This window comes from Polypterus senegalus, chromosome 2, assembly GCF_016835505.1.
Source record: "Polypterus senegalus isolate Bchr_013 chromosome 2, ASM1683550v1, whole genome shotgun sequence".
In the NCBI taxonomy this organism is placed as follows: domain Eukaryota; kingdom Metazoa; phylum Chordata; class Cladistia; order Polypteriformes; family Polypteridae; genus Polypterus; species Polypterus senegalus.
In genome coordinates, this window is record NC_053155.1 from 52,869,322 (window position 1) to 52,883,827 (window position 14,506).

Sequence of the window (14,506 nt, forward strand, 5' to 3'; positions counted from 1 at the left end):
TAGAAGGGTGACAATGAGTTAAATTCTGATGGATGTTTTTCAAATGTTGACGAGCAATAAGCAAAAGATATCAATGAAAACCACAGAAAACAAAAACAGCAAAAAAACAGTACGAGAAAGGCTTGAAGAAAGAACATTTTGTTACAATGTTTCTGTTTGGGGATCGTTGTGCAAATGTGCACAGCTGAGCTGCGACCCCAGAACTAACTGCTCTGTGGAGGCTTCATTCAAGCATTTCAAGGTCACTTTGTTGCAATGAAAGTATCTGCTGCTGAATGTACTTGGTAGTAACGAGATTTCTATAGACTCGTGTCATATAGGGAAACTGTCAGAAACATAAAACTACTTCATTGTAATACTTCCTCACCTCGGTCTCTCTCCTCTCTCTGCGCCACTGCAAAGCCCCGCCTGCCTAGCGTTCTGAAAAGTGTCCTCAGTGAAGGGGGCAGCCTTTTGGGAACCCCTGAACTAGACAATAATATAGTATATAGATACTGATAAGCAGTGTTCTAATTATTAGTTACACTGCGAAAACCAGAACCAGTGTAGTGTATAAGTTTTCTGCTCACAGCAAGAACGCATTCACATTGATAAAGAAACAAAATTATTAATTGTAAATTTGTTGTTTATCTTCCTAGAAATTATTATTGGTGTAATGTTTATATTGGGGTGGCATGGTGGTGCAGTGGTAGCGCTGCTGCCTCGCAGTTAGGAGTCCCGGGTTCGCTTCCCGGGTCCTCCCTGAGTGGAGTTTGCATGTTATCCCCGTGTATGTGTGGGTTTCTTCTGGGTAGTCCGTTGTCCTTCCAAAGACATGCAGGTTAGGTGCATTGGCAATTCTAAATTGTACTTGGTGTGTGTGTTGCCCAGGGTTTGTTTCCTGCCCTATGTTGGCAGGCACTGGCTCTGTAGTTAGGATATAGTGGGTTGGATAATGGATGGATATCTATATTTGCCCTGCGATGGGCTGGCACCCTGCCCAGGGTTTGTTTCCTGCTTTGTGCCCTGTGTTGACTGGGATTGGCTCCAGCAGACCCCCGTGACCCTGTGGTTGGATAATAGATGGATGTTTACATTTGTTGTTATTGCCTCATAAATTTCAACTGCCTTGTCTGATGCCGTCACAGAAAGACATCCTGAAAATAATTTTTGAAGCATTTGCGGAAAAATATCAGAGAATTTTACTTTTTTCATTCATGAGTGATATTTTCTGAACCCTGCTGTTTACACACGAATTGTACTGAGCCTTTTGGCCAGTAATGCCGCCCCCAAAATTGTGCCGCCTGGGGCAGACGGCACCCTCTCTAGCTACGCCACTGATTTACCTCTTTATTCACACTTTACTCACAGTGATATTCACAAAATAAACAACTGGCTTAGAATTACATGGTAAAGGATAATGTCTTTTCGAAAGTACAGTTACACAGCAATAAAATGAAAAACTACACTGAACTCAAAACTCAGATAATTGAAAAAAAGGAAAAGGAACAGAAAGAAAGAAATAATCAAAAACTAAAGCTACACCCAAGCTAAGATCAGCAAGCCCTAGCTCAAGATACGGCCTTTCAGAAAGAGACCTGGATCAGCTGGGCGAAAGTACAGACTCTTCAGGACCAAGGTCCGCTACATCGTCGCCGGCTGAGAGTGAAAAGGGGAGCGAATGTACGATCGTGAGTGCAGATCTCGATAGCGCACCGATCAGAGAAGAACACCTGAAACTGGAAAAGGCCTTAAAGTCCACAATCTCAATTACTCCACGTGAGCCGGGAATAGCGGGGACACTGGCTACAGTAGAGCTTGATGCTTCACCTACGGTATAGGAAAGCACAACTGAAATGTCTACACTGCAGGTGATGTTCGCTGAGCTCATACAAGATATAAAGAAAACCGAGAAGGCAAATGAGAAAGCAAGGACAAAGGCACATGAGAGACTGAATCAGGAATTGAAACAGGAGATGCTGGTATTGAAACAGGAATGGCAACAAGCAAACGAAACGCAGTGGCAGGAGTTGCAACAAGCAAACGAAACGCAGCGGCTGATGCTGCAACAGGCAAATGAAAGGCTGTGACAAGAAATGCAAGTGGAGATGCGACTGGTGCTGGGTACAATTGAAACGCTTACTGATCAATTGGAGGATCTCAAGGAGACATTTACGACTAGGATTGAATTAGCCGAAAATTTAGCTACCAGTGCCGAAGAAAAAGCAGAAAATGTCAGCTCTGAATGCAAAAAACTCGGAGACAGACTGGCTGCTTTGGAAGATGGTAGTAGAAGGTATAATGTCAGAATTTAAGGTCTGCCTGAGAATCGAGAAAGTTCAAGCTGAACTTTTTTCTAAAATAATCGGGGACGACTTTAAAGCAGAATCTGAGATAGCAGCAGCAGCTTATCGCGTACGCGGATCAAACACCGGTAGACCAAGACCAAGGTCTTTTATAGTTCGTTTTGAATGATTATCATTTAAGCTAGAGGTGATGGCACTCCTCAGAAACAAGGAAGATATTACATTTGAAAATAACCACATTCGTATCTTCCCTGACTTCTCTCCAGCAACAGCTACTAAACGCGCAGCCTTCTACAACATCAAACAGCAGTTACGGCAAGCCAGCATCAAATACAGCCTCTTGTACTTAAAACTTAAAGTGGAATGGCAGGGTCAATTCTATGTCTTCGCTAGCAAGGAAGAAGCAGAAAAGGAATTAAGAAAGCTGATCCCGGGACTATTCTGATACATAATAGTGAGTCATGGCGGTTAATGATAAAGCAAGGATTAATAATCTACTGTCTGATCTATTCGTTTTAAAATACGGGTTTTTATCAGCATATATTCTCATATATTCTCATTATTACTTAGTATTACTAGGGCACTATCTGTTTATGTTTTATTGTGCTTAATTTCTTTTTCTTTCTTTTTTTTTTTTCTAATTATTTCATCTCTATCCTAAACGAGACTGTTCAATATCATACCCTTGGTTTATTGTTATTGCTATGCATTAAGACTTGTTATGCTTATTTTGGACACATCTTTAACACCATCACCCGGGTTTATTATCTGGGTGTATCATCTTAATGCACTAAAATTGCTGAAGACTATATATATATTTTAAGTGCAAAATTCTTTTTTTCTTTTGTAAAGACTACATTGGTAATAGATATCTCTATCTTTTAACCCTGAAACGGCTGCATTGGGTCTTGTTTTGCTTTGGACATGCTCTGTCTCTGGGTATGTCAGAGGACTGGGACTGTGTGAAGTGGTTTTAGCCTCACTTGAAGAGGCAAAAAGGGAGGGTGGGGGGTTAAGGGGGGGAGAGAAAGATCTATACCTACTCTATTCTATTAATCTTTATAATTATAACTACCAATGTAATAATAAGCTGCATGGCAACAACTCTAGGGGAAATAGGACATTAAGGCTGAAGCTGTCTCACTTCCAGTTAAGACTGTAAAATGACAACAAAAACTCAGAATCAGTGTCTCCATGATGGGACAGTTAACTTCGTAAGCTGGAATGTTAAAGGCCTGAATCACGAATTAAAGAGAAAGAAAGTACTCTCTCACCTAACAGGTCTAAATGCTAAAATAGTATTTTTACAGGAGACCCACTTACTAAGCAAGGATCAGTTCCGCTGCAAAAGACTGGACTGGCCAAATGTTCCATTCTAGTTTCTGAAGAAAACTAGAGGGGTGGGAATTCTCATACATAGAACAGTACCATTTGTAGCATCAGATGTAGTATTGGATCCTGAAGGGAGATACAGTGGTGTGAAAATCTATTTGCCCCCTTCCTGATTTCTTATTCTTTTGCATGTTTGTCACACAAAATGTTTCTGATCATCAAACACATTTAACCATTAGTCAAATATAACACAAGTAAACACAAAATGCAGTTTTTAAATGATGGTTTTTATTATTTAGGGAGAAAAAAAATCCAAACCTACATGGCCCTGTGTGAAAAAGTAATTGCCCCTGAACCTAATAACTGGTTGGGCCACCCTTAGCAGCAATAACTGCAATCAAGCGTTTGCGATAACTTGCAATGAGTCTTTACAGCTCTGGAGGAATTTTGGCCCACTCATCTTTGCAGAATTGTTGTAATTCAGCTTTATTTGAGGGTTTTCTAGCATGAACCGCCTTTTTAAGGTCATGCCATAGCATCTCAATTGGATTCAGGTCAGGACTTTGACTAGGCCACTCCAAAGTCTTCATTTTGTTTTTCTTCAGCCATTCAGAGGTGGATTTGCTGGTGTGTTTTAGGTCATTGTCCTGTTGCAGCACCCAAGATCGCTTCAGCTTGAGTTGAACAGATGGCGGACATTCTCCTTCAGGATTTTTTGGTAGACAGTAGAATTCATGGTTTCATCTATCACAGCAAGCCTTCCAGGTCCTGAAGCAGCAAAACAACCCCAGACCATCATACTACCACCACCATATTTTACTGTTGGTATGATGTTCTTTTTCTGAAATGCTGTGTTCCTTTTACGCCAGATGTAACGGGACATTTGCCTTCCAAAAGTTCAATTTTGTCTCATCAGTCCACAAGGTGTTTTCCCAAAAGTCTTGGCAATCATTGAGATGTTTCTTAGCAAAATTGAGACGAGCCCTAATGTTCTTTTTGCTTAACAGTGGTTTTGCGTCTTGGAAATCTGCCATGCAGGCCGTTTTTGCCCAGTCTCTTTCTTATGGTGGAGTCGTGAACATTGACCTTAATTGAGGCAAGTGAGGCTTGCAGTTCTTTAGACATTGTCCTGGGGTCTTTTGTGACCTCTCGGATGAGTCGTCTCTGCGCTCTTGGGGTAATTTTCGTCGGCCGGCCACTCCTGGGAAGGTTCACCACTGTTCCATGTTTTTGCCATTTGTGGATAATGGCTCTCACTGTGGTTCACTGGAGTCCCAAAGCTTTAGAAATGCCTTTATAACCTTTACGGACTGATAGATCTCAATTACTTCTGTTCTCATTTGTTCCTGAATTTCTTTGGATCTTGGCATGATGTCTAGCTTTTGAGGTGCTTTTGGTCTACTTCTCTGTGTCAGGCAGCTCCAATTTAAGTGATTTCTTGATTGAAACAGGCGTGGCAGTAATCAGGCCTGGGGGTGGCTACGAAAGTTGAACTCGGGTGTGATACACCACAGTTAGGTTATTTTTTAACAAGGGGCAATTACTTTTTCACACAGGGCCATGTAGGTTTGGATTTTTTCTCCCTAAATAATAAAAACCATCATTTAAAAACTGCATTTTGTGTTTACTTCTGTTATATTTGACTAATGGTTAAATGTGTTTGATGATCAGAAACATTTTGTGTGACAAACATGCAAAAGAATAAGAAATCAGAAAGGGGGCAAATAGTTTTTCACACCACTGTATGTAATGGTCATGGGAGACTTATCTAACTGTAAAATGATTTTGATAAATGTTTATGCACCTAATGTTGATGATAAGGAATTTATACAAAATTTATTTGCATCCATTCCCAATCTGAACACTCATAAAGTTATAATGGCTGGGGACTTTAATTGTGTTCTAAATCCACTTTTAGATAGGACTTCCTCCACAGGGGAAACAGCATCTAATACCGCAAAGATAATTACAAAGTTTATAACTGATCACAACTTATCAGACCTCTGGAGGCTTTTAAACCCAAATTCAAGAACATATTCTTTTTACTCACCAGTACATCATTGCTACTCAAGGATTGATTACTTCTTTATAGACAATAACTTCTTGCCTATGATTAAATCTTGCAAATACGATGCTATTTTTATTTCTGACCATGCACCTATGATCTTGGAGCTAAAATTACTAAGCCCCATACACTCACCCGCAGATGGCGCTCAACCCTTCTATTAGCTGACGAGAATTGTACTGAATTTATATCCAAACAAATCAAATTCTTTCTAGAGACAAATACATCCTGAGATCTCTGCAGGAATACTCTGGGAAACTCTTAAGGCCTTCTTAAGAGGACAGATTATCTCATATCTTTCCCACAGAAATAAATCCGAAGCCAAGAAAGCAGCAGAGATAAAAAGCGAAATTACTAAAATAGATGAAGAACATGCCAAACTACCAAGCAAGACTCTACATAGAGGAGGCAGGCTCTACATTCAGAATTAAACCTCTTGACAACTAAAGAAACTGAACAACTAATTTACAAATCCAGACATCATTATTATGAACATGGAGAGAAAGCTAATAAGCTTTTAGCTCAACAAATTCACAAGCAAGAAGTGCGCAACGCAATCTCGGTAATCACTAACACGAATGGAGATAAAATCATGGAACACAAAAATATAATGCACACTTTCAGAGACTACTATAAATCCCTATATACTACTGAGTTTAAAGAAGACAATACACAATCTAATGCATTTCTGGATACATTACAGATACCACAAATAGACGCTTCTAGTGTGGAGGAACTTGATAAACCTCTGGCATTATCAGAATTACTAGATGCTATAAAGTCACTCCAAGGAAAAGCAGCAGGCCCTGATGGTCTACCCTGCAGAATTTTACAAGAAATTCTCCGCTCAGCTAGCTCCCTCCTATTAGCAACATTTACAGAAGCCAGAGATAACCAATCTCTTCCACAAACCTTTCGCCAAGCACTAATCACTGTCTTTCCAAAACAAAATAAGGACTTATTACAATGTGCATCATACAGACCAATTTCACTTCTGAATAACGACGTTAAAATACTCTCTAAAATCATAGCTAGAAGGATGGAGAAAGTGCTCCCTCGTAATATCACAAGACCAAACTGGATTTATTAGGGGCCGACACTTATCTTCAAATCTTCGACGCCTGTTTAATGTAATATACTCACCAACTAAATCAAACACCCCAGAAATATTATTATCATTGGATGCAGAAAAAGCATTCGACATGATTGAATGGAAATACCTTTTACTACATTGGAGAAGTTTGGGTTTGGCCCAACATTTGTGCATGGATTAAATTACTGTATACTAACCCAGAAGCTTCAGTTTGCATCAACAACATTTGCTCAGACTACTTTAAACTAGAACGTGGCACTAGACAAGGATGCCCTTGTCACCTGCTGTTTGCATTGCCATTGAACCACTGGCAATACATTGTCGAAATACTGATCAGATAAAGGGGATTAGCAGAGAAGGACTGGAACAGAAAATCTCATTATATGCAGATGACATGGTACTGTATATATCGGACCCAGAAAATTCTGTGCCTGCAGTCTTAGCAGCACTCACAGAATTTCAAAAGATCTCTGGTCTCAGAATTAATCTGAATAAAAGTGTACTCTTTCCAGTGAATTCTCAAGCATATAATATTAGATTAGACACCCTACCTTTTATCATTGCAGAACAGTTTAAATACCTCGGGGTAAACATCACAAGTAAACATAAAGCTCTTTATCAACAAAATTTCGCGTCTGCATGGAAAAAATTAAACAAGACTTGCATAGATGGTCAACCCATCATCTCACACTAGCTGGAAGAATTAACACTGTTAAGATGAATATTCTTCCTAAGCTCCTTTTTATTTCAAAACATCCAATATACATTAATAAATCATTCTTTAAGCAATTAGATTCAACAATAACCTCATTTATTTGGAATTCAAAACATCCACGCATCAAAAGAGCGACCCTACAAAGACAAAAGGCAGAAGGCGGCATGGCTCTACCTAACTTCCAGTTTTATTACTGGGCAGCAAATATACAGGCGATAAGAACCTGGACACAAATAGAAGAACATACACAGGCTTGGACCACAATAGAAGTAAAATCCTGCAGTACTTCTTTGTATTCCTTGCTCTGTGCTCCAATAAACACACGTTATCGGCAATACACTAATAACCCAATTGTGCTCCACTCACTTAGAATCTGGAACCAATGTAGAAAGCATTTTAAGACGGAGAAGCTTCTATCTGTGGCACCTCTGCAAGAGAACCACCTCTTTCAACCTTCACAAACATATGCAGTTTTAATATCTGGAAAAATTTGGAATTAACTTGCTTAGAGATCTTTATATAGACAACGTCTTTGCATCCTATGAACAATTACATTTCCAAATTTAACATTCCAGCTACACATTTCTTTCACTATCTTCAAATCAGGAACTTTGTTAAACAGAACCTTCCAGATTTTCCTCATCTTGCACCCTCATCCATGCTGGAAAAATATTGCTCAATCTTCAAGGACTTAGACTCCATCTCTACAATATATAAAATCATTTTACAATCCCTTCCTTTCAAAGATCCAAGAGGACACTGGGAAAAATCTCTCAATTAATATATCAGAAAAGGAGTGGAAAGTAGCAATGCAGAGAATTCACTCGAGCTCCATATGCAAAGCATACAATTATACAACTCAAAATTATATATCGAGCACATCTGTCTCGACTAAAACTCTCAAAATGTTTCCAGGGCATGATCCAACCTGCGAACGTTGCAACCAGCCTCACTGGGTCACATGTTCTGGGCCTGCACCAAATTAACATTATTCTGGACAAAAATTTTTAATTACCTTTCAGACAGCCTTGGACTCACAATCCCTCCTAACCCATTAACAGCTGTGTTTGGGGTTCTTCCAGAGGGCTTAAAGTGGAGAAAGACAAACAAATTGTGATTGCATTCACTACACTGTTGGCACGCAGACTTATTCTGATAAACTGGAAGAACCCAAACTCTCCTCTTTAAGTCAGTGGGAAACTGATGTGTTATATTATTTGAAATTGGAAAAATCAAATACTCAGTTAGAGGATCTGTACAGACTTTTTCAAAACATGGCAGGATCTAATCAGTAATATTTTAAAATAAATTCATAAAGCACAGAGAATTTATTAATTTAGGTATGTTTACAAGCCTTAAATTTTACGCCGTTTGGCTTGCTCTCTCTCTCAGGGTGGGGATCGATCTGTTCTTAACTCAATTTTTCCTTTGTAAAAACTTGATTGCTTTGTATGGATTGTAATAAAATTAATAAAAAATAAAAAAAAAAGAAAAAAATCATGTGACTTCTGTTAAATTATTATTATTATTATTATTATTATTATTATTATTATTATTATTATTATTATTATTTAAGAGACTTGAGAATTGTAGCCCCTAATTCATAAAGATGTTTAAGTGTAGGAGATTAAAAAAAAACCTCAGTTGATTGTTATCATCAGGTAAATATGGGGCCATGGCCAGCGATGCGCAATCTGAGCCACTTTACAAATTCACATCTTCAAAGATTTCACTTCATCTGAAAGTTCTCTCTAAAACATTGAAATTAAAGCATTCCTCCACATACTGTTGCATTTTCCAAAATGTTTTAAACTCTTAACAATTAACTAAAAGAAACTGGATTATTCTGATACTTCAAAAATATATAAATCCTTCAAAGAAATCCTTAGGTTGTTGCATCTTGACTATTTAATATTAAACAAGATGCTCACTCATTTTACATTGAGAAACAAATTTTAAAATGCCATTTTGATTTATTTGTAACACACTTAACAGATTACAATGATGTAAAGAAACAATGGCAAATTCCAGGTCCCCATCATAACAGTCAAAGAGAGGAATACTGTACTGGGTTTGTTGGTACTACACCGAAAAGTGTGGCAGCCATTTTTCATGGCACTGGAGCAGTTTCTCCAAAAACACTTTGCATTGTGAGTGACTTAATGTTAAAAAAAAAACTATGTGTTTGCCACTAAAACAGAAGCCATATAAACTGACTAAAACAAAGAAATACTTTAAGAGGGCTAAACAATGAAAATAAATCACAAAAAATAAGGAACAGCACTCCTGACGTGACTGACTATAAGGTCAGAAACCTGAAGTTTTAAATTAATAAATAGTAAAAGTGTAACATCTGTGGTGGGCTGGTGCCCTGCCTGGGGATCTATTTCCTGCCTTGTGCCCTGTGTTGGCTGGGTTTGGCCCCAGCAGACCCCGGTGACCCTGTAGTTAGGATATAGCGGGTTGGATAATGGATGGATAAATGTGTAACATACTTATTTAAGGGAAGGAAGGGCTGAATTTTCAAGGCAAGCTATTTCTGCTCTGTAATCATGATGCTGGAGAGTGACAGAGTGTTGCATGTTGATCATGATATACCTGTACATGTAAGAACTGCAGTGTACATATACCTGGCAATGCTGACCTTATAAACTATAAAAGCCAATGTGAAAGTAATGATGCTTAAAAATGAACTGAATACTTTGACAGGCACTCTAAATATATAAATTCTAGAGGTAAAGAATGTCATGGCAAAGAAGTTGAATTTACTTGATGTTGTTGTTGTAATCAATTACATAACTACTATACAGTAATTTCTCCATTGACATTTTTGTGTTGATTAGATAGATAGATAGATAGATAGATAGATAGATAGATAGATAGATAGATAGATAGATAGATAGATAGATAGATAGATAGATAGATGAAGTGCCATGCTGCTACCTCCAGGGGTTTCAGAGTCTTTCTCATAACCAAACCTGCCCTTTTAATTAGTTTGTCGATTCAGTGGGCCTCTCTTGAACTGATGTTACCATTCCAGAGCTCCATAGTGTAGAAAATCACACTGGACATCAGAGTTGTAGAAGATGTGAAGGATATTACCTCCCACATTAAAGGAATAGCAGTCTCATTAGAAAAAGAGCCTGTTCTGCTCTTTCTTATATTGTTCCTCTGTGTTCTGAGAACAATCCAGTCTATCACTGATGTATACCCCATGTACTTGTAGGAGTGGACCACCTCTATATCCACTACCTAAATAGTTACTGGACATAGAGGTACTTTGGTATAGCGAAAGTTAATAACCAGTTCCTTGATTTTGATGATGTCAAAATGCAGAAAATTCTCTTTGCACCAAGAAACAAACTTTTCCACAAACTCCTATACTCTGTCTTATCCTGTTTATCAATGCACACCATAAGTACAGAATCATCTGAGAATTTCTGCAAGTGACAAGACTTGGTGTTATATTTGTAGTCTGAGGTATACAGAATGAAGTGAAAAGGAGTAGAACTGTTTCTTGCGGTGCTCAAGTGTTGCTCACATCTGCAATCTGCCCAACACACAGTCCATCATCCAGGACACATTGGCTCATCCACCTGCATACCTCTGAGTTTACCCCTTAAAAGGGATGGCTGGAAGGTGCTGGAGAAATGAAAAAACATAATCTTCACAGTACTGCCAGCTTTGTCCAGGTGAGAATAAGCCTTACGGAGCAGATAGATAATTGCATCCTACACTTCAATCTTTGTCCAATAGGCCAACTGCCGTGGGTCCAGATGGTCTACCACAAGAGGACTCCTATTGTCCAGGACCTCTCTTAAGATGCATTTTTGCAGTTTACACTATATAAGGGGCTTAAGAAGCAAAGTCGATAAGATAAGAATCTAAAAATGGTGCTCTAGTGGACTTGATATCACAGGCATTTAACTCATGAATCATACAGTTTACATCCACCAATAAAACTATCTGAGCTTTCTATGCCTGGAATTTGTAAGTCTGTCAATAACATTATTTTTGCAAACTTTTAGGATTGATTCACATTCCAAAAGTTTTTGTCAGAAACAGTTACTAAATATTTAACCATTTAGTAAATTATCAGCATATCTTGAATCAAAACATTCAAACACATAACACTTTGTGCTTTAATAATTAAAGCCAAAACCCCCAAACCACTAAATGTTTAAAAAATGAATAATTTTGAAATAGATCAATTACAGAGGCAAAGCACTCTGAAGCCATTTGTAATATATTTAATTTGTGAGTATTACAACACCTCTCCAGCTAGGCTGAGGTTTCCTTCAGCAGGCCAAACTGGGAACGCACAATTGTATTAATTGGTGCTGCATTACTAATGTTTATGAACACATTCATTGGTACCTGTAACTTAAATTCACATTTTCAATCATGTTGAAGCCACATTTTAACAGCTGCTCCATTATTTTAGACAACTCTGTTTCTGGTTTAATTAGCTTAAGTTAAATCAATATCCAGAAATTGATCTATCCATTCATTTTCTAACCTACTTCTTCATGTCAGGGTTAATGGGTGGTACTATCCAGTAGCAGAGTGTGCAAGGCAGGCAGCAGCAATAGATAATCATTTTTTAAATGGTCCTATAATTACTCTGTTTTATTGTTCTTTGTTAACCATTGCATTGCCCTTAGTAAGGGATCTTCTTCTTCTTCTTCTTTTGGCTGTTCCCGTTAGGGGTTGCCACAGCAGATCATCTTCTTCCATATCTTTCTGTCCTCTGCATCTTCCTCTGTTATACCCATCACCTGCATGTCCTCTCTCACCACATCCATAAACCTCCTCTTAGGCCTTCCTTTTTCCCTCTTGCCTGACAGCTCTATCCTTAGTATCCTTCTCCCAATATACCCAGCATCTCTCCTCTGCACATGTCCAAACCATTACAATAGCAGCCTCTCTAACTGTCTCCCAACTAGAGCTGGCTGTCTAATGTACTCATTTCTAATCTTGTCACACCCAATGCAAATCTTAGCATCTTTAACTCTGCCACCTCCAGTTCTGTCTCCTACTTTCTTGGTCAGTGCCATTGTCTCCAACTCATATATAAAACAAAAATTAACTTTCTAATAAAATTTCACTTTATGGAGCATTGCACTTTCATGTTGAAACAAAAAGTCATGAACTCAGTTAAAAATAAGAATAAAGAAGGATGTTATAATTCAGTATGCTTAGCAGAAATAAAAAGACTGACTTTTCATAAATTTAGCATTTCTAGTACCTCATTCTTCAAATACAGTATTTCATGAAGTAGCTATCATATTTGCATGCATCTACTTATTTTTATAAGTTCATCTTCTAAAAATTATTCATTATTTTTTTAAACTCACCTCCAAAACTATTAGTGGCACAGTGTGTAGAACAACTGTGTTATGGGTTCAAATCCCACACCTGGACACTGTCCATGTATTGTTTGATTGTTCTCCTTGTGTCATGTTGAAGCATTTTGGTCTGTCTTCTAGATCCTCAAAGATGTGACTGATAGGTTATTTAGTGGCTTTGAGAGTGTTGAGATGTGCGTGAAGTTACTGATAAAAGCAATGTCTTCCAATAAATCGTCACATCAAAATGTGTACCATTCGTCCACACCTGCTCAGGTGCAGTACACCCTATTTAAAAGTTCCCGCACTCGCCCACGCGAGCATATCCATCTGTCTTGGTGATGTGAAGGCTTATCATTCGGCTTCTGGTATGTCAGTGCTGTTTTACTTTGTCTTTGCTTTCACTTCTATTCCCTTTTGCCAGCTACTCTGAAACTGTGCTCTCTATCCTTCTGACCCGTTCCTCTGAATTTAAACATAGCACTTTTGCCTTCTCTCCTTCAGTGGTTACAGGAACGCGCTCCTGCTGTTGGGTGCTAGAAGCCATGAGTGCACTCAAAAGACAGCTTCAGACCCATACCTCGGCGTTGGCTAGTTCGAGCCCCGTGGCTTGCTCTCTGAGCCCTTGTAGGCCTCCAGGCTGCCCTTTGAGCAACCTTGTGCCACTGCTGTGCTAATCTGGGAAAGGGGGACTAAAACAGGTAAATAAAAACTTTATTTTGCCAACATTTTTTTAATTGTCCATGAGAATCTAAGCAACTGTCTCTATATTTGCTTTATTTTTACAGCCACTGAACTTGGCTTACCACATTTCTCCCAAAAGTTTTAAAAGTCTCTAAAGTCTTACTGTCTACCACACTACTTGGTAGCTTATTCCAAGTGTCTGTCGTTCTTTGTGTAAATAAAAACTTCTTAATGTTTGTGTGAAATTTACCCTTAACAAATTTCCAACTGTGTCCCTGTGTTCTTGATGAACTCATTTTAAAACAACAGTCTTGATCCACTGTACTACTGTAATTCCCTTCATAATTTTAAACACTTCAGTCATGTCACCTCTGTCAGAAACTTGACACACAGTCATGGAAAGGTTTGGGACAGCCACCTGTATAATTGATTTCCTGGCTGCAAAGTCGTAAAAATGAATACAGCACTGATGTGCACAAAACCAAGTCCAGAACAGAACTAAGGGAATAGGGAAAAGGTGCAGACTTTTAAAGGGGGAGACAGGAAGTGAGAGCATAGGGGTCAGGCTCATGAAGGTCTTCAGCCATTGGTTCGATCCTGGACTTGACATCACGGGGGCTGGAGCCGGCAAGGTCTCCTTCCATAGGCTCGGTCCCGGAAGTGATGTCAAGAGAGCCAGGTGGAATCTCCCGTGAATGGTCTACAGAAAAGGGAGAAAAAGAGTCAGTGCACTCTGCCACATCCCGGTATGCCTCGGAACTGCCCTTACTCAAGCCCTTTAGCTGCCTTCCATGCGCACGTGTGTGACACCTCTTAATCTACTTTTGCTTAAACTGAAAAGGCTGAGCTCTTTTAATCTTTCATCATAATTCATTCCCTGTTGCCCTGTAATGACCTTGGTCGCTCTTCTCTGGACTTTTTCCAGCATTGCTATGTCCTTTTTGTAGCCTGGAGACCAAAACTGCGCAGAGTACTCCATATGAG